Source organism: Cricetulus griseus (assembly GCF_003668045.3).
Source record: "Cricetulus griseus strain 17A/GY chromosome 1 unlocalized genomic scaffold, alternate assembly CriGri-PICRH-1.0 chr1_1, whole genome shotgun sequence".
Taxonomy (NCBI): Eukaryota; Metazoa; Chordata; class Mammalia; order Rodentia; family Cricetidae; genus Cricetulus; species Cricetulus griseus.
The window spans coordinates 154,817,688-154,842,719 of NW_023276807.1; the positions used below are offsets into that span (position 1 = coordinate 154,817,688).

The 25,032-nt window shown below is 39.2% G+C and overlaps 1 long non-coding RNA gene across 19 annotated transcripts in view; it reads right to left on the reverse strand.

The window, feature by feature from the left end:
• LOC103161306 overlaps positions 1–25,032 on the reverse strand; it is a 144,247-nt gene that overhangs the window by 34,098 nt on the left and 85,117 nt on the right. For 16 of the 19 annotated variants that reach the window (XR_004772397.1, XR_003479724.2, XR_004772400.1 and 13 more), the window contains one exon: positions 13,344–13,766. This is a non-coding gene — a long non-coding RNA (uncharacterized LOC103161306). Of the gene's footprint in view, positions 1–6,844; positions 11,166–13,155; positions 13,767–24,321; positions 24,426–25,032 lie in introns of those variants that run through there. The other 3 variants (XR_004772398.1, XR_003479716.2, XR_004772396.1) reach the window with 3 other exon arrangements.

The following is a 25,032-nucleotide window of genomic DNA, read 5'->3' on the forward strand; positions in this document are numbered from 1 at the left end:
TCTCAATTCTTTAACTCTCATCAGTCCCAAATTATACCAAAAAATGCAGTCTAGACTTAGAGTGGGAAAATACTAGTCTGAATTCCATTTCTGGCCATTTCTAGCAGTCTGAGGTTTGAAAGGTGGCTTATAGCAGCTGTGAGGCTTGGGACATTGGCTCTAAAGTTGACTCCAGGACAGACATGCTATGGTTAGGCACCTCCTCGGTGCCCTCACTTGTAAAGTAAAAATGCTCACAAAGCCTGCTGTGTAGGTCACAGTGTGAAGTGAGCTAGCCTGGCAGCTCATAAGTAATGTGGTAAGAATTGAAGGGAATTAAGTGAGATCATGGTGGTCTTAATGATGACAAGAGCTAGAATGGTATCCTGTGAGAATTATATCAAAGGACCATCTTATGCAACATCATCTCCTTTCATCCCCATAGCCACCTCATGATGGGTGGACAGTCATCATCCTTGGTTGACAGACAAGAAAAAATGAAGCTCAGAGAAATGAAAAGACTTGAATAGGTTCATGTAGTTGGCAGAGTCTGTTTTCAAACCTGCAAAACATGATTACTTTGGATCTAGTACAAGAATTGCTCTCAGTGATCATTTTATATATTCCCTTGCTGGATTTCTATCTGCCTAAAAATGGCCTTACATTGCAGTCATGCTTGTGTCTTTCAAAGTTCTGTGTCAGGAGTGGTTTTCCCAGTGTCTGATCAGTTTCTTAGGAATTGATCAACGGTTCACTATTCCCTTTCAAATATAGGTCTATATATAAATAACAGATTCAAGGGAAGGTAGCTAGCTTTATATTTTCTATTTGTACCCATATCAGACATGACCTGAGCAGTAGAGTAAACACACTGACTGGCATCTGGCTTTGAACCTGGCTTTGCCATCTTCCAGCTATAACCTTGGGTGAGTTATTTCAATAACATTCTGTTGCTCCATTTCTTCATTCAGAAAATGGAGTTGGTAAAAGTGTGTTGCTTCAGACATTTGTTTGGAAGTATTAAATGGTACCATACATTTAAAGTCACTCATTAGTCAAATTATGAAGACAGAGAAAAGGGCAATTTCTTCCTACAGTAGTATTCTAATTCACTTTCTCTAGGAAAAGTCATAATCCTCAAACCACTAGATTGTTTACCCAGCAATTGTGTCATTGATTTCTGCAATAACTATGGGAGTGTGTGTGTGTGTGTGTGTGTGTGTGTGTGTGTGTGTGTGTGTGTGTGTGTGTGTGTGTGTTAGCACATAGCAAAACTTAAACAGTACATATGCAACACCTCTCTGTGTTTCAGAGCCATCTCTGGGGCTCATGTATCTTTCTCCATTCTCCAGAGCATCTGTTTTCCCTCAGTAACCCCTCTTAGGTGAGGATTCATTCCATCAATTTGTTATTTCTGTTATCCTTCTATTATATCCCACATCAGTGCTAGAAATCCAAGGTTATCTCAAGACAATTACTGAGACAAATTCTTACTCCTTTGTATTTTACCCATGTTGGATGATGGAACTAACCTCATGACAAATTCTGCTTCAGTGAATGGTGGTCCTCAGGGACTCTTAATGCCACAGATACAACAAAAAATATGAGCCTTGTCTAACAGACCAGCATATGCCTTTCCCGATATTTACAAGGCTTCCCTTCCTCCGACATCCAGGGCTGCATACTGAAGTATCAGCACCTGAGCTCACCACCAGCTTTTGGTAACTGAGTCCATCATATAAAGAATAGACTGGTGTGAATTGATCCACTCCCTCATGCTCACTGACAGCCAAACAAACCCTACGCTTCTCCCTGCGAATTACTGGCAATGACTGCAAAGACTTGGATGGCAGGCAGACAAAGAAAAACAGCTTAGTTTCTCTCTGCCCAGCTGCTCTTTCCAAATGAGACAGCTTTTCTAACCAAATGGCTCATGTTCTAGTCAGACCAAGCAATACCCAAATCGAGCAGTGACACCAAATGATTAGATGTATTAAGATAGAGGGTTTACTTCCCATTGCACACCAGAAACGCTGAGGTAGTTTGCATGAATAAAGAACAAGCAAGGAGACAAAAAACAGAAAGGGGGCAAAAGGCAACAAAATACCTTGAGAGATAAAAATGTCTTTAGAATAACAGTTATGTCTTTTGTTTGGTACAGTTGGTTTTGTTTATTTGTCTTATAGTTAACTTGAGCAACTATTTTGACTTTGATCTTTTCATCATGGTATGTAGAAAGAAAAGAAGGTGGGCTCATTTTCAAAGGACAGTGCTCCCTGAGCCAGTATTTGATGGGAGTTTCTGAGCACCAGCTCTGAATATATAGAAAAGGAAGGGCCTTGCAAAAGCACTTCATGCCTTGTTTTATTCTTCATGTATATTTTCATGTCACATTATTTTCTGCACATATGATTTTCTACTCTCTGTAGTTTGGATTTTTACTGAAAACTATTGTATCATACTTAATTACAGCCCTTACTCAGTTTTCACCCAATTAAAACCAGTTGTTTGTAAGATTTTGTTTTTAACAGAAATCATCAATGGAAATACCAATGATCCAAGGCAAAAAAGAATGTTGGCATTTCTTTTTGGCAAGATTAACCATTCAGGATGATATCCAGACTGGTTTTAAGCAATCAACACATTGAATGGTTATAAACAGGTCCATATAATAAATTTGTCTAATGTGGATTTTATGTGAAAATAGCAAGCAACAGAGAATGGTACAGAGAAAAAATTAAAAGAATTAAAAGACAAATATAGAAAAACAAAATGAAATTATTTGGGAGGTAGAGGCAGGAAGAGCAGGAGTTCAAAACTGGCCTCAGATACATAGTAATTTTGAAGCTAGTCTGCCTGAACTATATGAGACCCTGGAGAGAGGGAGAGGAGACAGACAGAGACAGAGACAAAGACAGCGACAAAAACTAAGAGTATATAGACAGTCAAATGAATGGAGGAACTTGAAACTAAGCTAAAAAAGACTAGAGACAGAAGAGAATAAAATGTTGGGTCAGGAAGAAAAGAAGTAAGAATACTTAAAACAGCTGCTGGTGTACCGGAAGTAAAGGAAAATGGGAGGAAGCCAGCAGCTGGCTCAGAAACACTTACTGAACCTCGGTGGCTGCTGAGACCACAGAAAGATAAACAACTATAAGCGAAATGGCCATTTGTGACCAATAAAGTAGTGCAAAAGGATTCATTTCATAGTTCATACTCTTATGATATAACAGTGAGAAAATTACTAGGATGGCTGAGATATTAGAAAGCAAGGCCACTGATCAAAGATTACCTAAGACCTACTTTATTCTCCAAAGCAGAGGAGAGTAGTCCCAGTACTCCCAGAGTGGTACTGCTAGCTATTCTGCAACCAACTGAGACTCTTAGTCAGACCATTCACCCACGGATCATAAAGCAATAAGAGGTACTCTCCCTCAAAGTCACAGGCTAACGAAACTCAAATGTCAGTCATGGGAAACCTCCCTTCAAGCTGTTAGTTAGGGGAGTTCAAGAGACACCCCCAACAATAAAGGTGACTGGTGTTGTCTTGGGTTTCTTCCCAGAACTTGAAGGTCAGACTACATTGCTGAAGACACAAGACACTCAGACACAGGACTTGAAGGAATTGAGCTGATACTGACTGAATCCTCCTCCCTGAGGGCTGGCTTGCATAGTATTGGAAGGTGCTATGTAAGCTGCCAAGGGAGAAAAGCAACCAGTGGTTAATTCTACCAAGATATAAAGCCTATGAACCACAAAAATGTCCTTCCCACAAAGATATCCCCAATGGTGCATTAATGGCACTTCTATCTTGGGGATAACCAACATTGTCAAATTAGATTTAAGTCCTGCTCAATAAAAGGGAATTCATATCCAGAACTATAAACTTAGCCAATTAACTATTGCTGGAGAGGTCATAGTTCCTAGAAAAGAACCTGCTACTGCCATTTTCTTAAAAGAATATAATTTCTTACATAGTCTAGATACTTATCCGTATACCAACATAGAAGTGTGGCTCTCAGCCCTCAATTAGATAAGCTTCTAATTACATGGAGGCTACTACAAAGATCTACAACTATTCAAAATTCTGAGAATAAAGTGCCCAATTGACACATCTGTAATATAACCAACACATTTAAGACTCAGGGAAATCTTGGAAGAGGGGGTGGAAAGACCATAATAGCCAGAGGACCAGGATGCCTGCTGCTGTATAGAGACTTGTACACATGTCAAGGAAACTATACCCATGAAATCTCTATAATATATTACCTAAACAAGATCTACATAATGACAGCACCAGTTGCCATGCAAATGGATGGGAGAAATTTCATTTAGGGTCTCATCCTAGATGAGCAGCTAGCTACAGGCAGTCGATGGCTGCTTTCTCTAGGTCATTCAAGACTCAGTATTTCAAAGTTCACAGATATCCTCCATCAACTTCATGTTAGTCGTCACCCTTGCAACTATCTTAAGTCATATGTGTATGTACTTCCTATTTCCACTATCAAAATAAACCCCCATAAAATCACACACTTTATTCACACTGGAGCTCCAGGGCCCTCCCTTAATAACTAAATGACAAATGAACAAATGCATATGTTGAACAAGAAAATCCTAGCCTTAGGGATAGATACTTTTCATTCATTTTCCAAGATATATGCCAGGTATACTGCTGTTTTTTAGCGTATACATTTTAATCTATTTTTATCAAAATAAGCAAGAAGAAATGTGTAAAGACCAACTTCTCAGAAAATGGTTCTATACTCATGAGGCAAATTGAAGTCATTTGGGGTTAAAAACTGTTTTGAGTCTGTCTAACCCAGTATCATTCTTGTTAGCTCCCTTTGCACCCCAGAGGGCAGTTACAGTCTTACACTGCTTGATGGTGGTAACAGCTTCTGAAAAGTGTGCCACTGGACAATTTGTTACTGTATAAATGTGGCAGAGTGAATTTACACAAACCTACAGTTTGGTGTACTACATATCTACACATTCCCAGGTTGCGTGGCGTAGTCTATCACTCCTACAAAGTTGTACAACCTGTTATTCTACTTAATACTGTAGATAATTACCATACAATTGCATTTGTGTATCTAAACAGAAATCACTAGGTGACAGGAAATTTCCAGCTGTATCATAATTCACAGGATCACTGACATATATGCAGATCACCACTGACTAAAATAGTTCAATGACTGCTCATTACCTACAGAAACCAAGTAGATAACAGTTACATGCAGTTGTCTGGGATTGGTGGTACTGGGCAAATGGGAATGCTCTCCCCTCATCTAAAAAAGCAACTACTGTCCTATTGCTGCTGATCTTTACCCATGAGCTAGCTGGTGCCTTGTTGCCAAAGTTTGCTGTCTTTAAAAGTATGAAATATCACCGGGTGTTGGTGGCACACGACTTTAATCCCAGCACTTGGGAGGTAGAGGCAGGCGGATCTCTGTGATTTCGAGACCAGCCTGGTCTACAAGAGCTACTTCCAGAACAGCCTCCAAAGCCACAGAGAAACCCTGTCTCTAACCCTCCCCCCAAAAAGTATGAAATATCTATTTTATATAGTATGTTTCTATTTTTTAAATGCTCTATGGCTGCATCAAATATGGCTGATTGTCAAATAAAACTCCCAGTCTAAGCCCAGTACATGTGGAGGGATATTCTCTCAGCTTGGACACACAGGGGAGAGCACAGGCCCTGCCCTGATATGATAGACTTTGAATGTCCCCCATGGAGGGCCTCACACCCTTCCTGGGTAGTGGAGGAAGAATGGGGTAGGGGGATTGGTGGAGGGTAGGGGAGAAGGTAAGGAGAGGGAGCTTGGATTGGCATGTGAAGCAGGTTTGCTTCTAATTTAAATAAAAATAAATTTTAAAAAAACTTCCAGTCTAAACAACAAAGAAGAGAACATTACTTTCTTCTACAAGGTAGTCTAGGAGATAAACAAACTTGGGATATCTTCCTTAGTTCTTTTTCATAATCTGTATCTATTACCAATTTTACTAAACCATGATTATTTATATTACAAAACATCTTATTATGCAATAATAATGTTTTTAAAAACAAACAAAAGGACAACCTTATGAACTGATTGGATTAGTGCAAATATTGAGGTTATAGCTGAAGTGGGCAGATAAATTAGACAGCACCCTGGTACTCTACTTCTTCCTATGGCATCTCATCCAGACCACATTTCAATTCCACCATTTTATGTACTGTTAAGATTACTGGTTTCAAACTTCACACAGTACATCATGTACTTGTGGGAATGGCCGTCAGTGAACCACATGTTACATGACAAGTTTCACAATGACACAAGTCAAAGCATTACTCTTTAACACAAATCTTGTTGCTACCCACAGATATCCAGAGAAGCGCCTCTACTGGCCCCAAAAAGAAACCTACACTGTACTTACTATAATTAATAAAATATTATGCTCCAATCATCATCTTTCATTTGCTTTTATCCTACCTTATTTAACTTCTGTAGAACATTCTTTTTGTGAGTGGTTTAATAATGTGGTTTAGGTTTAGAAAGGCAAAAATCATCACCACAAAGCCACATATTTGGGATTAGAAAACTCTCAAAAATGTTTTTCAATAATAAACCACACATGAACAACATTGTCTGCTAATACTTTTTTTTAAAAAACTAAAGAGAAGTATGTGTATTGGGTGGGCCTAGGCCCTATCCCAAAGGATATGACAGACTCTGAAGACCCCCTCCATGGAAGGTCTCACCCTCCCTGGGGAGCAGAAAGGGTATGGGATAGGTAGGGTGTTAGTGGGGTGCAGGGGAGGATGGGAGGGAGAGGGAACTGGGATTGACATGTAAAACAATCTTATTTCTATTTAAATAAAAAATGGAAAAAAAAAGAGAAGTATGTGTATGGATGTTTTGCCTGCATGTCTGTGCACCATCTTTGTGTAGTGCCTATGGAAGCCGGAAGAGGGCATTAGATTCCCTGGAACTGGAATTACAGATGGTTGTGAGTATCCATGTGGGTGCTGGGGATCACACCCAAGTCCTCTGGAGGAACTGTCAATGCTCCTAACCACTGAACCATGCCTGGTAATACTTCTTAAAATCCTACAGTAATGGAACCAAATTACTTTACAATCTTATTATGTTGATTTGTCTTTATTCTTGTATTAATGATAAATGCTGTTGATTCATTTTTTTGTAATGCCAGTTGTGACTTTCTTGTGATCTTGGAGTTGTGACACAGGTTTAGCCTTCTTTCTGTATTGCAGAAAGAAAAAGCCTAATTTCCTCTGCTTCTTGTCTCCCTCACTTCCAAACTGGAAATCATATTTCATGGCTATAAGTGGAATTAGAACTTTGTAACCCTTGTAACTCAAAGGATTGTCCTTAAAATGGAACCCTTGATTGACCCTAGACTTACCAATTATTGATAGCTCTTTCTTTCATCTGAATCACTGTCTTTGGGGTTCTACTCAAACATCCCCTGGTCCCCGTGAAAGAGTGATCACACTCACATTTGGGAACACTGAGGAAGCATTATCCTTCAGTTGCTTAAGTGATGCCTGGGCAGCATTTAGATTTTGAGGTCACTTACTCATATGCCCCCACTCTCGATGTCAGTAGTTCTGTGTGTGTCAGTGGAGTTTCTCTAGGATTGGATCAACTCAGGAGTATAGTTGATAGTGTTGTAAATCAAACAAAGGCTGAATAGGAGAAAGTTTCTATGGCTCAACATAAGCAATTTGGGAGTCAAGGGTATGATAACAAGTCAGAGGACTTGTGTGTCATGAATAGAATCAAAGGTCTTAAGTGTTTTTGCTGAGAGTTCCATGTTTCCACCCAAATATTTCCTAAATTAGAGGTAAATAAGAGAAATAAGTATAATTAAATGTGTTTTTTTCTATTACTAAACCATGGAAAGGTGAATATGCTCAGGCATCATAAACATACTTTAAAATACTATTACAGATTTGACACAAAAGACAGAGTAAGCAAAGAAGGAAAGGGGATAATTTGGTGCATTTAAAGTACTTTTAACACATATGAGCAAAGTTGAAAAATTATTTTTAAAAGAGATATATTTTTAATTTCTAGTAGTAACTTTTTATAATTTTTATCTACGTGAATAGAAATGTAAAACTAAAATATATATTTATTTCTATTTATGTGACTATATTTCTACATAGTATGTGTTGTGGGGGATTCCTGCTGTTTAGACTGCCATCACTTTAAGCTTCCAATCCTCCTGCATTAGGCTCCAGAATGCTAGGATTGCAGGCAGAATTCACCAAACCTAGCTCAAAACATATGCTTTTAAAGTGAGTATGCCACTGTAGTCTTTTTGCTCTTTTTTTTAAGGGAGAGAATAATCTTTCACAGAACAAAAGATAGCGGTAGCTGCTGCTCTTGGCCATAGCATCAGGAACACAGGCTGTTTGTTCTTAACCACAGCCTAGCCATAAAATCTCAGACTTCAGCCCTGACGACCCACTTTCTTCAGTGAATCTCCACCTTCTCAAGGTTCTACAGACAAAAAACAGCACCACCAGTATTACAGTGAATAACTAATATGTAGCCCGTAATGGTCAGGATATCGTTAATAAGTAAATGCCAACCAACAGGAAACCAGAGCAAGCTGAAGCAACAGAGAAAAGAGAGTTACCTTGTGCCTTGGCTATCCCTTTAAAACTTTCTCACGTCACCCTGACATCACCTTGACAACACCCTAGTGGGTGTGGTCGGGCACACCAGTAGCCAGCCCTTAGGAGGCGTGGTTACGGTGTCTCCCTACCCACCAGAACTGGGGTCCAAAGGTTCCGGACATGAGCCTGTAAGGAGTATTTTACCTTCAAATCAGCATTCTGCCCCTGACTCCCACCTACTCATAACTCTGTTACAATGCAAAATACATTTAGTCCTGCTTTGAAACTGACCACAGTTTTAATAATGTCAAATTCCATTGCTTTTGAATTCAGCCTCACTCAAAGTATTAAGTCATGGATAGAGATGTAGCCAGTTTCTTTACCTGAATATAACACAAATGGCTTCTAGTATAATTCCTGAAAGAGTTCTTTTTCTCCTCAGAACTCTCATGAGCTTGGCTTCACTATCCACATCTCTGTATGTCTTCTGATCTTCAACATTCCCATGGGAATATCCCATTGAGCTCCCCTTACAACTGAGTATGGCTAACAACTCTAATCCTAGAACTCAGGAGGCAGAGGTGAGCTTACCTCTGTGAGTTCAAGGACAACCTTCTATATAGTAAGTTCCAGGACAGTCAAGACACATAGTGAGACCCTGTCTCAACAGATAAACAAGCAAAGAACTCTACTCTCAGTGTTCTAGAGTTGTTCCTGTCTGCTGCTCCAAACTCTACTACATCCCTCCTAAAAGTCTATAACCTGGATTTCAAGGCTGATCACAACACTATCCCTACTTCCAAGTACCAATTTTCATTTTTAATAACATTTTTAAATTAGCATATGTTTATTTGCATATGCTGGTTTCATAAGGCTATTTTTATGCAAGTATATAACATACTTTGTTGCCATAGACTTGGAAGCCACTCAAGATAGATATCAGGCTTCACTAAGACTTATCAATGGAATATTATTTCATCCTGATCAAAAGAGTCAAATTGACCTCTGACCCTGGGTAAGGTAAGAGATATTTTATCATTCTGATGCACACCCAAGATCAGAATGTTATATACTTCAGTCTCCTCTCTTTAGAGTTAATTTAGCTTGGCTTCTCCAATACTTAGTCATGAGAGGAACCCTCAGGAAGACTTATTCACCTAAAGCCATGCTAAAGAGATGGGAGGAATAGTTACCTCCTCAGTGAGATAATACACTTTCCTTCCCAGAAAGCCCTCCCCCAAGCAATTGCTGCAGCCTACCCAGAAAAGCATTGCTTTTTTTTTACCCCCAGAACTAGGCCATGGGCCATGTCTTTCCTGATAACCTGGCCATTTCTACTTTTTTTTTTTTAGGAAGCTGTTCTCCCTCTCCCACGTGGCTGCTTATCAACAGCATGCTTTTCTTTCCTCCTCCTCTCCATCCCCCTCCTCCAGGAAGTTGTGGAGATTTACAAGTTTCTTTGCATGCTGTTTTTTCTCTCAAAGGAAATAGTCATCAAGCTTCCTTTCAAGTTTGTCTACTCAGTTCTTTTATTAGTGAGACTAGGAACCTATGGAAGGGAACCCTGGTTTCTGCAGTAATGTATGCTACCCAGTGTGCGGCTCCCCAAACCTTCCAGTAATGCTGAGCATTTTCTCCACCATTCCTCCATACCTTCTATTTTCACTCATCAGTTGACTCTGTTGCTCAGCCTTAGATCTAAAGACCTGACCAGAAGCAACTTAATGGAGGAAGGAATTATGTGGGCTTGTCATCAGAGGATATGCTACCATGATGGGCAAGACATAGGAGCCAGAATAGCTGGATATGGAAGTGGGGCCATGAGGCTACTTCTCACATGCAGGGACATTGGGAAGCAGAGATCGACAGTGTTTCTTGAAGAAAAGCAGAGTGGGTGGCCAGTGAATGATAACATTTCACCATAAGGTGGAGGAACATGTGATCATGGATAGTCATAACTAGTTAATTTCATGTACCTAGAGATCTCTGGAGAAATAAAAGAAAGAAATTGGCTCATATAGCTATAAGGACTAAGAGCCCTAAAATGTGCAGTCCAGTAGGCTAGAGATCCAAGGGAAAGTCAATATTTCTTTTCAGTCTTGAATCTGAAGACCATTTGAAGACTGTTTTCTTCCTCAGGGGATCTGTCTTTTAAGGCCATTAGCTGCTAGGAAGGGGCCTCATGAAAGATGATCTGCTTGACTCCAGCTTTCCTATTTTAATAATAATAGGATATAAAAATGCTCCTGGAGCCACTCTTGGCCAAAACCCTGGATCCATACTTGGCCAAACTGACATAAAATTAACCATCATCACACATTAGCCTTGAACGTGAAACCTATTCTAATGCTATTGTTCTCTAACCAGATTGACTCAGCATGGATAATGAATTATGAATATATAATAACAGGCTCTATAATTGTTAATAGTTCAGAAACTTAATGGAAAATGTAGCTCTGAGCCAATATCAGCAACTATGGTAGGGTTTAATCCTGCTTGCTTGGGCAAGCCTAGCACCAAACAGCTAACACTTGGGGACTCTTCAAAGATAAGACCTGTGAATGAAAGAAAAAATGAAAATGAGGACATGACTGCTCCTAGGTATTGTGGAGGAGGTTTATCGTAGATATGAGGGAGAGCATAGCCAGAGGCAGAGACATCTGGTCGAGTCCATAGTGACCATGACCAGACTGAGACATATAGGGAAGAGTGGCTGTGGGAAGGGCAGCCCAGGCCCTGGACTGGAGAATTCAGGGTAGGGGGCACCATATGTCAGCCAGGAGCACCCCAAAAAGGTAGAGACTGGGGGATGCTGATTAGCATTAGCTGATTCATTAGCCCTTTGTCCCAGGTTTGAGATATGACAACCTGAAGTGGCTAGTCCTCTGACATCCTCCTAGTGACCATACTTGTAGGGAACAACTCTAGAGGTGGGGCAATTTCTTTTCTTTTCTCCACTAACCCTTAAGTAGACTTGCTAAAATTTCTCAATCGAAAGTCATCACACCTGAATTTGATTTCCTCAACAACTGTTCCCAAGTAATTCTCAGAAACAACCCACCTTTATGCTTTTCACACTTATCTTTATAGCAACATGTGGCAGAATTTTATTATGAAACAATAAGTGAACTCTAGAATAATCCTAGAATTGTCCCAATATGTATCTAATAATTTCTTTTTTAAAAAAAGTCCTGGTTAATACAAGTTGTGAAACAACTGGTTCTAGATTCCAATGATAAATTATGCTTATCATAACATGCATTTTATCTTAACTTGATGAGCACTTTTGTCTCCACAATGAAAAGAAGTGATTAATACTTCAATACTTTAGTTAAAAATGAATTTGAGTGTTCACAGTAGCTTATCATCTTGGAGATTCCTCAACTACTTTCATAACTGCATAAAAAAATTGAGAAAAAGAGCACAAGAAGCATGAAAGATCAACCCAAAGATAACCTTCAGTTTACACATCTGCAGCATATTGGAGACTCTGACATACAGAATAACTCAGCCCTTCCTGGAATGCCACTGGTTCCCTGTGATAACTAGGTCCATGTGTATATCCTCAAATGACAAACTCAAAAATATAAAAATTCCTTGATGCATTTCCATCTGCAAACCAAACACTATAACAAACAAAGATTCTGAAAAAGCTATTTATCTTCAGAGTCAAACAAGTGAAAAGAAAAATCCTAGCCACTGAACATAAAATGTAATTTGTTCCAGCCTATAACAGATCCTTAGAGGATGATTCCAGTGGTTTGTGGTGATGAAAGATTCTTAATTACAAAAGATGCATGTTGTGGGCTTATCAGCACTTCAGGCCACTGAAGTTGATAAAAGTTGACATATTAGTACATGACGAATTGCTGTGATACATGGAAAGAAGTTGTCATTTGACAGTTGATAGTAGACTGGGAAATACAGTAGGAGACAAAACACAAAATAGAGGGCAAAAAACAAATTAGGTCAATGGTGTCTGAGTTAGTGGAGATATGAAAGCCTTTTGGTATCTGAAATTATTTCATAAACTTTAGCTTCTATTTTTGCTTGTATATAATACATATCGGTGACATCAGTACAACATAATTAAATATATTTCTGACACTGATGTCTTAAGAAAATCTGGTTTACACTATAAAAATAACCATATAAGTTGTGTGCCAGCCACTATCCTAAATGCTGTGTATGTAGTAGCTTATTTCTTCCTTACTATAAGTCTATCAGATAGGAGATATTATTGTCTTCATCTTATGGCTGAGTAAATTGTGCCATAGAGAAATTAAATGATTTGTTAATTATACAAAAGCTGGGAAGATAGAATAGATTGGAAGCCACATAACCATGTCATGTTACTCAGAATGAAGCTATAGGAAAGACAATATTTAGTTCTCTGTTTAATTTAAACTAATTTCAGAATCACTTCAAAAGGATGTATTAAGTGGGGTCTGGTCCAGTTTAGACTCTAGTCAGGAGCCACCATGTATGGGGTATAAATCCCTTTTGAAAGTCAAAGAATAAACATAGATGTTTTTGTGTGTATGCTATGTTTTTATAATAATTTTTATTTTTGAAATTCCCTTTCTTCCCTCCAACTCTTCCCATGCAATCCCCCTTGTTCTATCTCAAATTTAATTATTGTTTTACACACACACACACACACACACACACACAGAGAGAGAGAGAGAGAGAGAGACTCTTAACTATAACCTGCTCAGTATATATAATGTTACCTGTGTATATATGAACTCAGGGCTGATCACTTGGTATTAGAGAGCTAGTTGTGGGTCTCTCCATTGTAGAAGATATATTTCTCACATTCTCAGCATTCTCCTGTTGCTTATAGTTCGTTGTCTAGGGTTGAGACCCCATGAACTCCCCTTATTTCCATGTTAGCATGTCTGTTGCTGCTGTCACTGTTCAGGACTTGCTTAGGCAGTGATATTTCCAGGAGACATAGTCTCACAGACAACTACTTCTTCTGGATTTTACAATCTTACAGTGATCCCTTAGTCATAGGTGCAGAAGCTGTAGTGTTGTAGAAGTATCATCTGGGACTGGGTTCCTCATCATCGTTTGTTCTCTGCATTTTGATCGGTCATGGTTTTCTGTTGCAAAGGGGGGTTTTCTTCACGAGGGGTATAGGCTGCATTTACCTGCAGATATAAAAATAAATATTTAGAATGTGGTTATGGCTTAGTTAAGTGGTGGTTATAGGTTTATCTTCAAGATTCATGACTTCACGAGCCCCAGGTGGCTGGCTAGGTTTCCAGTACCAGACATGTTTTCCTCCTTGTTGAGTGGACCTTAGGTCCAGTTGGTAAGCTGTTGGTTACCACCAAGGCATGCATTGAACCCTTAGGATTATCATGACATGCTGGTCCTTGTTGGGGTTCATAGACTTCACGGCTGGGTAAGACTATTGGTTGCTTCCCTCCTTGAAAGTTTGTATTTCACCTTCTAGTACCATGGAAGCTAGTCCCCGAAAAGGAGGCTTTCATGTCAGATCTACCTTCTATCTTTTTTGGCCCTGCCTGAAGTGCATGGTGTCTTCAGTACTGGGGACTTGCCTTTCACATCAATTTTTACAGCTGATTTGTATTCCATAATGCATGTGTGCCCCCATTTTTTATCCTTACGTATACTGAAATACATTTAACTTGTTTCCATATCCTAGCTCTTGTGAACAGAGTGGCAATGAACATGGTTGAGCATCCTGTAAAGCAGGATGTGGAACAGTCTGGTCACTTGCCAAGGAGTGATCATATGGTATTTTTAGCTTTTTGAGGGTTCTCTGCATTGATTTCCAGAATGGCAGAACCAGTTTGCATTCTGAATGAATGAGGGTTCTGTTTTCCCACATCACTCCAGCATATATTGTCAGTTGTTTTGTTGGTCTTTGCCATTCTGACTGGGGAAAGCTAAAATCTCAAACTTGTTCTGATTTGCATTTCCCTCATTGCAAGGAATCATGGACTTTTGAGGTAATTCTTAGCCATTTTTATTTCTTCTTCTTAGAACTATCTGTTCAGATCCAAGGCCTGTTTTCTGAATGGGTCATATTTTTGAGTTCTTTATATATTGTGAACATTAATCCTCTGCCAATTGTATGGCTGACAAATATTCTCTCTCACTCTGTGGACTTCTTCTTCCCTCTGCATATCAGAAGCTTTTTAGTTTTAAGAGGTCCAGTTTGTCAATTGGTGGCCTCAATTCATGGACAAGGAAGGTTCTATTCAGGAAGTCCTCTTGAGTACCTATAGTTTGGAACGTCTTTATAAGAAGTTGAATAAATGTCTTATAGGCATCACTGTTTACACATGGTGAGGAAAGAAAAAAACAGAACTTGTGAATGAAGTACACAGAAGAGAAGGGATGCAGAATGGAAGGGAGAGAGGGGCAGAGTGGAGGGGAGAGTATGGGTGGAATGGAGAGGAGATCATGGGTGGAATGGAGGGGAGAGTAGGGGCAAAGTGGAGGGGAGTAGGGGAGGCTGACACAGGAAGGAAAGAAGGGCAGCTTTCTGAGATTGACTCTGTCATACCCTCTGTGGATGGGAGCAACTTACTTCACGTCTTTGGACTTCAGTGTCTTCATTTCTAATATTAAGAACCAGGAATGATATCTGAACAATGAAGAGCATTTAGCATCCTACAATTTGAAGGTTCAGAGGAAATTTTAGCACTGTGACCCTGATGTGGTGGGAGTAGAAATTACACAGCCTGGCTCATTACATGGATCGGTATTGTTACTTAGGCAACGTAGAGACAAAGCCAGGGAAAGGCAGGAAAGAGAGTTAACATGGAAAGTAGAGCTCTGGAAGATAACAGGCTCTAATTAATTTGTATTTGAATTATGTAACTGCCTTATATGCTAATATTCTCGATCACTGATTAAAAATAACTTCGTGTGTTTTAGACTGCAAGTATGGCATCTCAGAGTTCTACTGGGGTTCAGGCTACTTTTATTTCTTGATTTTTTTTTCATTTTTTTAAAAAATGAAATCCCAAAACAGCTTTCAAAAAGTGAAATGTGAGTACTGAAGAGATACAAAATATCATCTTTAACAGAAAACAAAATGTAATATAATTATGCTATCACAAGCACACACATTTCAAAAGAAAGGCAAACTTGGCTGCAAATCATGGTAGGTAGTGAAAGGGCCAAAATGTATTACTCCATGTGGAGTATAACTAGCCAAAGACAATGTCTGTATGCCCTTCTCTGGGTTCCTGTAATAGGCTACACATAAAGGTGTGAGCTCTACTTGTTCCTGTGTAGAATTGGTTTAATCCAACCTCCACCCAAACACTGTCAGCCACTACTCAGAAATGAATCTTAGAATAGAGAAAATAGCTATTGTGTACTTAGTTGAAAATTACTATGTGGGATGAACTCTCTCCCGGCACATTTTAAAGGCTTCTGATGTCAGTTATATCATCCAAAAATGGCCTCTGCTGACCTTCTAACTCTAAGTGGAGTTTCTGTCTTTGAGTTAATTGCAAAGTGCATTCTAAATTAATCACAGAATGTAGCAAGATTGACTGCTCTAGTGATAAGAATACATCAGAAGAGACACTGTGCTCATTTGTGTTTGCAATCTCTGCTTTTAGTAGCTGACGAAAAGCTGCCCTTTCTGAGAGTAGAGAGCTTATGGACTCCTAGTTGATCAAAATTAAATGCTGTTATAAGCATAGAGCATTATCATCGTGTTCTTATAGAGTTTAGTGAAAGCAAACATCCCATTTATTTCTCTACTAATTATATCAGCTCATCATAAACTTTAGAGAGGGAGAAGGAAAGACTGGAAATCTCATTTGTCTGTTTAGGAGTTAAAATTTAACTTGCCATAAGTCTTTCATCTACTCTCACAACAATGGGCTTTAATGAGTATTCACCTGTCCCATTATCACCAAGCAGCCCCCTACTGCCACAGAGAGGATGGTCTTTCAGGCATGCCTCCCTTCTGTATGTCCTGAATTGAAAGCCAAAATAAATCTTTGTGCCCTGTCATGATTTGAATGAGAATACCCCCCATAGACTCATATATTTGAATGCTTGGTCTCTAGTTGGCGGAACTGTTTTGGGAAGGATTAGGGGGTGTGGCCTTGTGAGAGGTGTGTCATGGGGGTGGACTTTGAGGTTCCAAAAGGCTGTAACAGGCAGTTTCTCTTTCTCTACTCTCAACTTGTTAATCATGATGTAATTCTCAGCTACTGCTCCAGTGCCATGCCTGGCTGCTGCCATCCTTCCCACCATGATGGTGGTGGACTAATCCTCTGAAGCAGTATGCAAACTCCCTATAACATACTTTCTTTGTAAGATGATTTAGTCATGTTGTCTCTTCACAGTGACAGAAAAGTAAAGATCTCTTGGTGGGCGTGAAGGTCTGCCTTTGGCTCCACTTCCCTCAGCATGAACCCGATCCAGAGTTTCCACTGTAAGCTGCAGGGTCTGGCCGCCGTGCTGAACCACGAGACGGCCTGGCTGCTGCGAGCGACAAGGAAGAGTCAGGATGTGAGTACAAAGTCAGTGACTCAACCTTGGAGTTGGATGTGTGTGAAGACCTTCAGAAGCCTGGTGTGGAGGTTGATCTGTCCGATCCATGTGTTCCAAGCAGTTCTGTTTCTGAAAATCTCCTACTACGCAGCCCACAGCTGCAGTACATGGTCTCCTGAGTCCCAAACCCCCCTCCCCACGAAGTTGACAGCCTTAAAGAAGGGTGCATATCTGAAACTCCTCCCTCCAAAGAGGGGTTTATGATGTGAAATTCCCTAAGAATCAATAAAAATATGTAAAATATAATAAAGAGCAATGCCCAATTATCTGCTAACTTCAAGAAATGTATCTCACTGACAAAGACATCCATAGGCAGAGGGTCAAATGAATAAAAAATGGCAATGAATCAAGCTAATTAGCTGACATATCTATTATTATATCTGATAAAGTGGGCTTCAAAGCAAGATTACAAGTGATAAAGAGGTCTATTTCATACTAATAAATGAAATAATTATTTTGAGATGATCTACCATTTATAAACATATTTGTATGTACTGAATGTTGGAACCTACAATTTCATAAAACAAACACTAGTAGGCATAGAAAGCCAGATAGGTCCTGATACACTAATAGTGGATGACTTCACTACTCCACTTGAGAGTTAGAAAGATCATCCAAAACCAAAAATACAAAGAAAAAAGTTAAGTTAAAGTACACCATTGATCAAGTGGATTTAATGGCTATACACATAGTATTCAATCTTATAGGATACACAATTTTCTTAGCAGCTCATAGAGTCATTGAATAGTTTTTAGTATAATGGGACCATTAATATCTCAGTTGTCTGAATCACAAGGACCTAAGATGTGAACACTCATGGTCATTGATGACTGACCTGGGACAGTGTACTGTGTTGTCTTAAACCAATGAAAATTAAATATGTACACCCATGGGAGTATATAAAACAAAAGCACACATTTTTAATAATTACAAAAACATGAGACATTGAGGAAAAGTGAGAAATTAAGTGAAAGAAACTCCTTAGTGCCATAGCTAGTACAGCCATGGGCATCAGAGGGAGTAGAAAGGAGGGGAATGGTAGACAGAGACACAAGACTCTGGGCTCACTTCAACAGTGCACCATTTTTACATATTGTTTAGCTAGCTACTAGAGATAGTACTGCAAGCAGAACTTGACCAAACAGTATCTTTGACCCCCTTGTCAGAATTCTTTATATTCTTCCCTGCAGACATCTTTGACCAGCCTCCAATATGAGTTCTTTCTTTTGAATTTCTCTGCTCTTGTAGCCTTGTTTTGCTTGGTAGACATTCCTCCTAGGCTTTACCTCATGCCTGCAGTCATGGGGCCACATCTAGGCCATGGTTTGTTCCTGAGAAAGGGACTGCAGACCATCCAAACTCAACACCTTAGAAATGGAGGAGTTACCAAGAAAGGAAACAGCTACCAAACTCTTTTGTCAGGTTTCTATAGGGTCATGATAGAAACCTGACAAAAGCTGAAATAACCTCTACTATTAAATTAGTAAATTCTCTGAGCTATCATGGACTGAGGCAATGGAGGACACAAACATTCTGTGCCTGTCCCTGTGGCTCAACTAGGGAGGTGATCATCTACTGGTCCTGCACTGCCCACCCAGTTAAGGATAACTAATATATCATTTGTCCATCTTTGACAGGGGTCTTGCCAGTTATTGACCTTGACTGTCTGCTAGCTGTTGGCCACTTAGCCAGTGTTAACTATCCTCTGACCTTCGCAGAGTCTCCAGTGTTACTTAATATACATTCTAAGCTCTTTGTTCTCGTAGATACCAAGATGTATCTTCATTTGTTCTTAGTTAACTCCTTGCCTACAAGATGGTCTGGAGTCCCTTTCCTGAAGCAAGTGGGGGTGTCATATTATAAGGCACCATCACTTACCTTACAATTTAGCCTGTCACAATTAGCTGCATTACAAGCAAGGATAAATATAAAGACAATAGGCATTGCATAGATTCCTCAAGGGCTTTAGATGCCATCCAGCCTGCCATCACTTGCCCAGAGCCGTGTCTTTCCAATTCTGTCTAGATTGGTTATCTTATGCCCAGCTACAGACACTCTTACATGTTTGCCTCAGTGCCTCATACCATGTGTCTTAACCCTAAATCTTCCTTTTTATTTAAAAAAAAAAACATAGAATATCTTTTGATCATGTTTTCCCCTTCCCCAACTCCTCAGAGATCCTTCTTCCCATCTTCCTGCCCACCCAATTTCATTCTCCACCCCTTCCAAAACACAAAATCAAAACCTGTATCCCAAACTGGAATGAATTTCTTGATATATAACCTATCAAAGTTAAATCAAGATCAAATAAGCAATTTAAACAGACCTCAAACCCTAGTAAAGTAGAAGCAGTAATTAAAAGTCTCCTAACCAATAAAAGTCCAGGGCCATATGGATTCAGTGCAGAAATCTACCAGAACTTTGAAGAAGAATTAATGTCAATACTCCTCAAATTGTTGTACAAAGTAGAAACTGAAAAAAACATTTCCTAACTCATTTTACAAAGCCATTTATTCTTATACCAAACCACAACAACCAAGCAAGAAAGAAAATTACAGACCAATATCCCCTATGAACAAAGATTCTCAATAAAACACTTGCAAACCAAATCCAGGAACACATCAAAAAGATCACCCACCATGATCAAGTAAGCTTCATTCCAAAGACGCAGGAATGATTTGACATATGTAAATTGATAAATGTAGCCTACTATATAAACAGAAATAGAAAGACAAAGCCTACATGATCATCACATCTCATTAGATGTAGAAAAGGCCTTTGACAAAATCCAACATGCCTTCATAATAAAAGTCCTGGAAAGAATAGGGATTCAGGGACATACTTCAACATAATAAAGGCAATCACACCATGCCCATAGCCAATGTTAACTTAAATGAAGAGAAACTCAAAGCATTTCCAACTAAAACCAGGAACAAAACAAGGCTGTTCACTTCTTCCATATTTATTCAACATAGTACTTGAAGTCTTAGCTAGAGCAATAAGACAACTTGAGGAGAACAAAGGGCTACAAATAAGTAAGAAAGAAGTCAAAGGATCTTTATTTGCAGATGATACGATTTTATATAGAAAAGACCCTGAAACCTTTACCAGGAAACTTCTAGCACTGATAAACATTTGAATCAAAAAGAATTTATAGTAGCAAAATGCAAAATTAACATACAAAAATCAGTAGACTTACTAGATTCGAACAACAAAGAGATGAGAAAGAAATCATGGGACCAACACCTCTTTTACTTTTTTCTTCAATTAAAAATAGATTTATTTCATAGGGTATAATCTTAGTACTGTATCCCCTCCCCCTAATCCTCCCAGTTCCTTCCCACCTCCATTTCCATCTGATTCTACACTTCTGTCTCTCATTAGAAAATGGGCATCTAAGGAATAATTAAAATAAGGCAAAACAAAAACAAACAAATTGGAATATGACAAAACAGCTGAATTGCCTCCCCCAAAAAAACCCAAAGGAAAAACACAAGAAACACATATAAACACAGAAAAACACATTGGCACACACAAGAATCCCATAAAAACACAAAACTGGGAGACATAATATATACACAAAGGACCTATAAGGTTTAAAAAATGTCCTGACTTATTATAAGACAAAGAGCCTCCAAAGATGTTGAGTTCATTTTATGTTGGCCATCTATTGTTGGGCATGCAGCCTACCCCTAAGTGTGGTCTGTTTCCTCAGTAAGACCTCCCCTTGGAGAAAACTAATATTTCATTTGCACATGGCTATCAATTGGAGATAACTTCTGGGTTAGAGATGGGGGTATGTGTACACTTCTTTTAGTTTTAATAACCCATCTGGTGTAGACCTGTGCAGGTCCTATAAAAGCTGCCTCAGTCTCTGTGATCAAAACACATTGTATTCATGCAGGAAATTCTCAAACAATAAAAAGCAGTTGTTCTCACATCTTTTCCATAAGAGATTGTTTTTAACATTAATAACTGAATATACAACCATGTTAGAGAAGAGTAGGAAGATATTCACTCCTGTGCCATCTAATACAATAACCCTATAGCTACCCTTAACCAACCCAGAGGAATCATCTTATTTCCCAGAGAGAATAGAAAAATGAAACATAAAAGATGGATTGAGAAGCAAGTCATGTACAATATGAAAAGGATTAAAATAAAAATCTACAGAATTATTCTGAGAGGTAAATAGCTTAGTAGAAAAAAAGAGCAAACTACATTGTCTGGGAACACACAAAAGAACACAAACTAGAAACCAACAAAAGATAATACACTTCCACTTACTGCAGCAAAAATTAAAATAGCCATGTGGTTGAGTTTATTGCCTAGCTGATTAGCAATAGTCAAAAGCACTATTATATCCTGGTAATGTGGTTTTCTGCTAAGTTCTAGAAAATAATATGGCAAAATATTTTTTCTATTCTTGGGTTTTGAGACAGTCTCCCATAACACAGTCTAGCCTCTTACATGCTATATAACCAAGGATGACTTTGAACTACTGATTCTCCTGCCTCCACTTCCAAGTTCTGAGACCACTACATAAGACAATATCTGACAAAATACAATGCGAATTAATTCACATACATGCATATGACTAACTCAGTCCACTTTTGGCACCTACTATGACCACCCATATTTATAAATACGTACATTTGTTACAGCATTCTCAGTGTTACTGAGAACAGCCTGAATGATTGATCATGAAATAGTTGACTGAAATATATAATGGTTTGCAGACACCAAAAGGCTGTATTGAATCTTCTAAGAAAATATTGGAGTGTTTCTATCATGTATTACTAAATTGAGGTATAATCCCCTTCAAGGCCAAGAAATGTTCCCTATATGCACAGAATTTTCTCTGTGTTTTGTCCTGGAGGAAGATGCAAGAGAATTCACAACAATATACTAACATTGCCTATCTCCTGTAGGGCAGATGTGATGATGAGATAAATTGACTCATTAATTTACTGTATGCTCACTATTTCTCAAACACATAACAATTCTGAGGTCCCTAAATACTCAAATGTGACCTCTTGTTCCTAAGGGTCTTTGTTTATCCTCTGCAGGCCTATTCATGGAGACTGTCAAGTAACTTTGGTATCACGTTGGCCCTTCTGAGAAAAAGAAAAAAGGAAAAATGGCAAGTAAATAAGCAAAGCATTCTGATTGAGGTGCATGATTCAGTGTTGAGGTGTTAACCAGCATGTTTAGTTTGCTATAGAATTCAATAAAAGTTGATTGCATTATCATCACTCTGTGAACAATCTGCAGATCTGGAACTGGCAAACAGTTTTTCTGCTTCAGTGCAGTCAGTGCCAGCCTCAAACAATGGTAAGATGAAGCTCTGAAGCTCACTACTTTCCACTCTCCTCATTGCCAACCCTGTAATCTCATCACCATCCAGAGACCACAGAGATTCTATGCTCCAACAACTAACCTGTGTTTGAGTGCTTTGTCCTGCTTGGTCCCAGTTCTGGATTTTCAGGCATGTGTTCCATGTGTGAAACTCTCCATGCCTCCGTTCCACATCCCTCCCACTTTACTCAGGCCTCACCCTAGAACATCACTATCCCTGGAAAGTCCTCCTAGTCAGAGTACTGGCTTGTGCGCCTCTGTTCCATGCTCTCCAAACAAACACCCTACCCTGATTTTTTTCATGGCAGAGTCTTTACTATACACCCAGTTATTGTTTTCAGTTAACTGTGTCTCTACCAAAATTTAGGTCCCTGAAAGCAACAACCAAGTCTGTAGAGTTCCAGCATCTGGAACTCATGAGACATATTGTAGTAATAACAACATTGGTTGAGTGCTCTGAACTCAAAATTAAATACATATTATCTAATAACCCTCAAGTCTCCACTACTCCACCTCTTTGTAGACACATAACACATGATCCATGGATGCTATCACAGGCTCTGATGGCTCATATTCTAAAGGGTCCGATGCCATAGCCCCCATCAAAATATAATCATACCCCTGGATCTACTTCCTCTTGTTAGTATAGCAAACAAAAGTGGATTCATCTAAAAACATAACCTTTTAGGTCGTGGGTTTTAATGAAGCAATGTCTTCAACCCAAATAAGGGAGACTTGAGAACACTGGCTGTACTATGAAGACTTTTTAAATTTTGTTGTTCTGTAGATTACATCTAGGAAAGATCATCTCTTTTCCTATTTGGAAGGACAGAAGGCAGTTTGATGTACTTTAATCACTGCCCTGCCCTCCTCCAATGATTCATGTCATCTAACAGCAGCAAACAAGAAAGTAACTATGCATTATAATACCTTTGCTGTATTGATTTCAGTTAAGAGTTCACCTTTTAAGATGTCTATCACTCTCTCTTCCACACAGAAAGGAAAAGCCATTTTAAGAGTCTGCAGTAAAACAACAGTCTATCCACAGTCCACTGAGACAGTCTCAATGTGAAATCATTTCCCAGATGCTGGGGATGGGGCATTCTTCACCTTAACACCAAGCCCCAACCCCAGGCCGCCAAAAATGCCAACAGTTACATGGGCACATTTGAAAAAATCTTTCTCAGCATTGGCCCCCAGCTTGGGAGGAATGACATCTAAAACTTCTCTGCACAGATTCTAGCTGTTCTTGGAAGCAGTCAAGGTCAGTAGTCAAAAAGGTGGTAGGCAGTAGGAGCAGCAGTGGCAAGCAATTAGCCAAAAGTTCTTCCCTGGACATCTAAAAGGAAAAAACACTTTAACTCTAGTCTAGAGGTCTCATAGGCTAAGAAGGTAACACTGGAAGAGTGTGGATAAATGAAGGGGAAAGGAGTAGACCTTGGTCTGGTTGAAGCTAAGGTCAACTGGGTTCAGCATGAGAAGGGCAAGCTCCACACCGCTACTCTGCCATCTAGTGGTGAAAGATCACCCTGGTCTTTTACTCAACTCCTGGTCCAATGGCAGTTCTCAACCTGGGAGTCAAAGGACTCTTTCACAGGGATAGCCTAAGATCGTGAGAAAACATGGTCTCATTTACATTAAAGTTCATAACAGTAGCAAAAATTACAGTCATGAAGCAGCAACAAAAATAATTTTATGCTAGGGGTCACCACAACTTGAGGAACTCTATTAAAGGTTGGCAGCATTAGGAAAGTTGAGAACCGCTGGTTCCGTTTACAAGGATTTCCCACTCACTGTCTCCCGTCTCCAGGGGAAGCTATGAGGCAGTGACTCTCTGTTGTTCAGGTGAGGAAACTGAGACAAAGATCTCTGACTGATTTGCATATGGCCATGTGTTTCTAAAAGAAAAGAAGTAGTAATTGTCCATAAGTCCTATAGGGTAGTGATAGAGGGAAGAATAGAAAATACGCACAGGACAACTGAATATTGAATGCATTATTCGTGACCTTCGCCTACAATTCAACTTTTCAGAAAATTCAAATAATAATAACGTAAAACAACAAATCAGGCAAATGAGCCCAATTAACAATAACAACAATAACCTGGAATGTGGCACAGGTATCACATTGGTGATATGTCACTGGATCAGGGAAGTAGAGGTAGAGGGTGAGAAGCCCAAGGCTTCTTAAACATTTTCCACTCACAGCCCCTTTTGTACAAAAATATTTTATGTGACCCCTGGCATGTATGTATATAAAATAAGCATAAAACCAAACATCCAGTGATAATAATAATAAATTATAAATAAATCTATTTTAAAACAATTCTTTGATGTCCCCATGATATTGCCATTTAGGTAGGATCAGCATAGTAAAATGTTGGCACAGATTCAATGCAATCCCCATCAAAATACCGGCACAATTCTTCACAGACCTTGAAAGAACAATACTCAACTTTATGTGGAGAAACAAAAGACCCAGGAATGCCAAAACAACCCTGTACAAT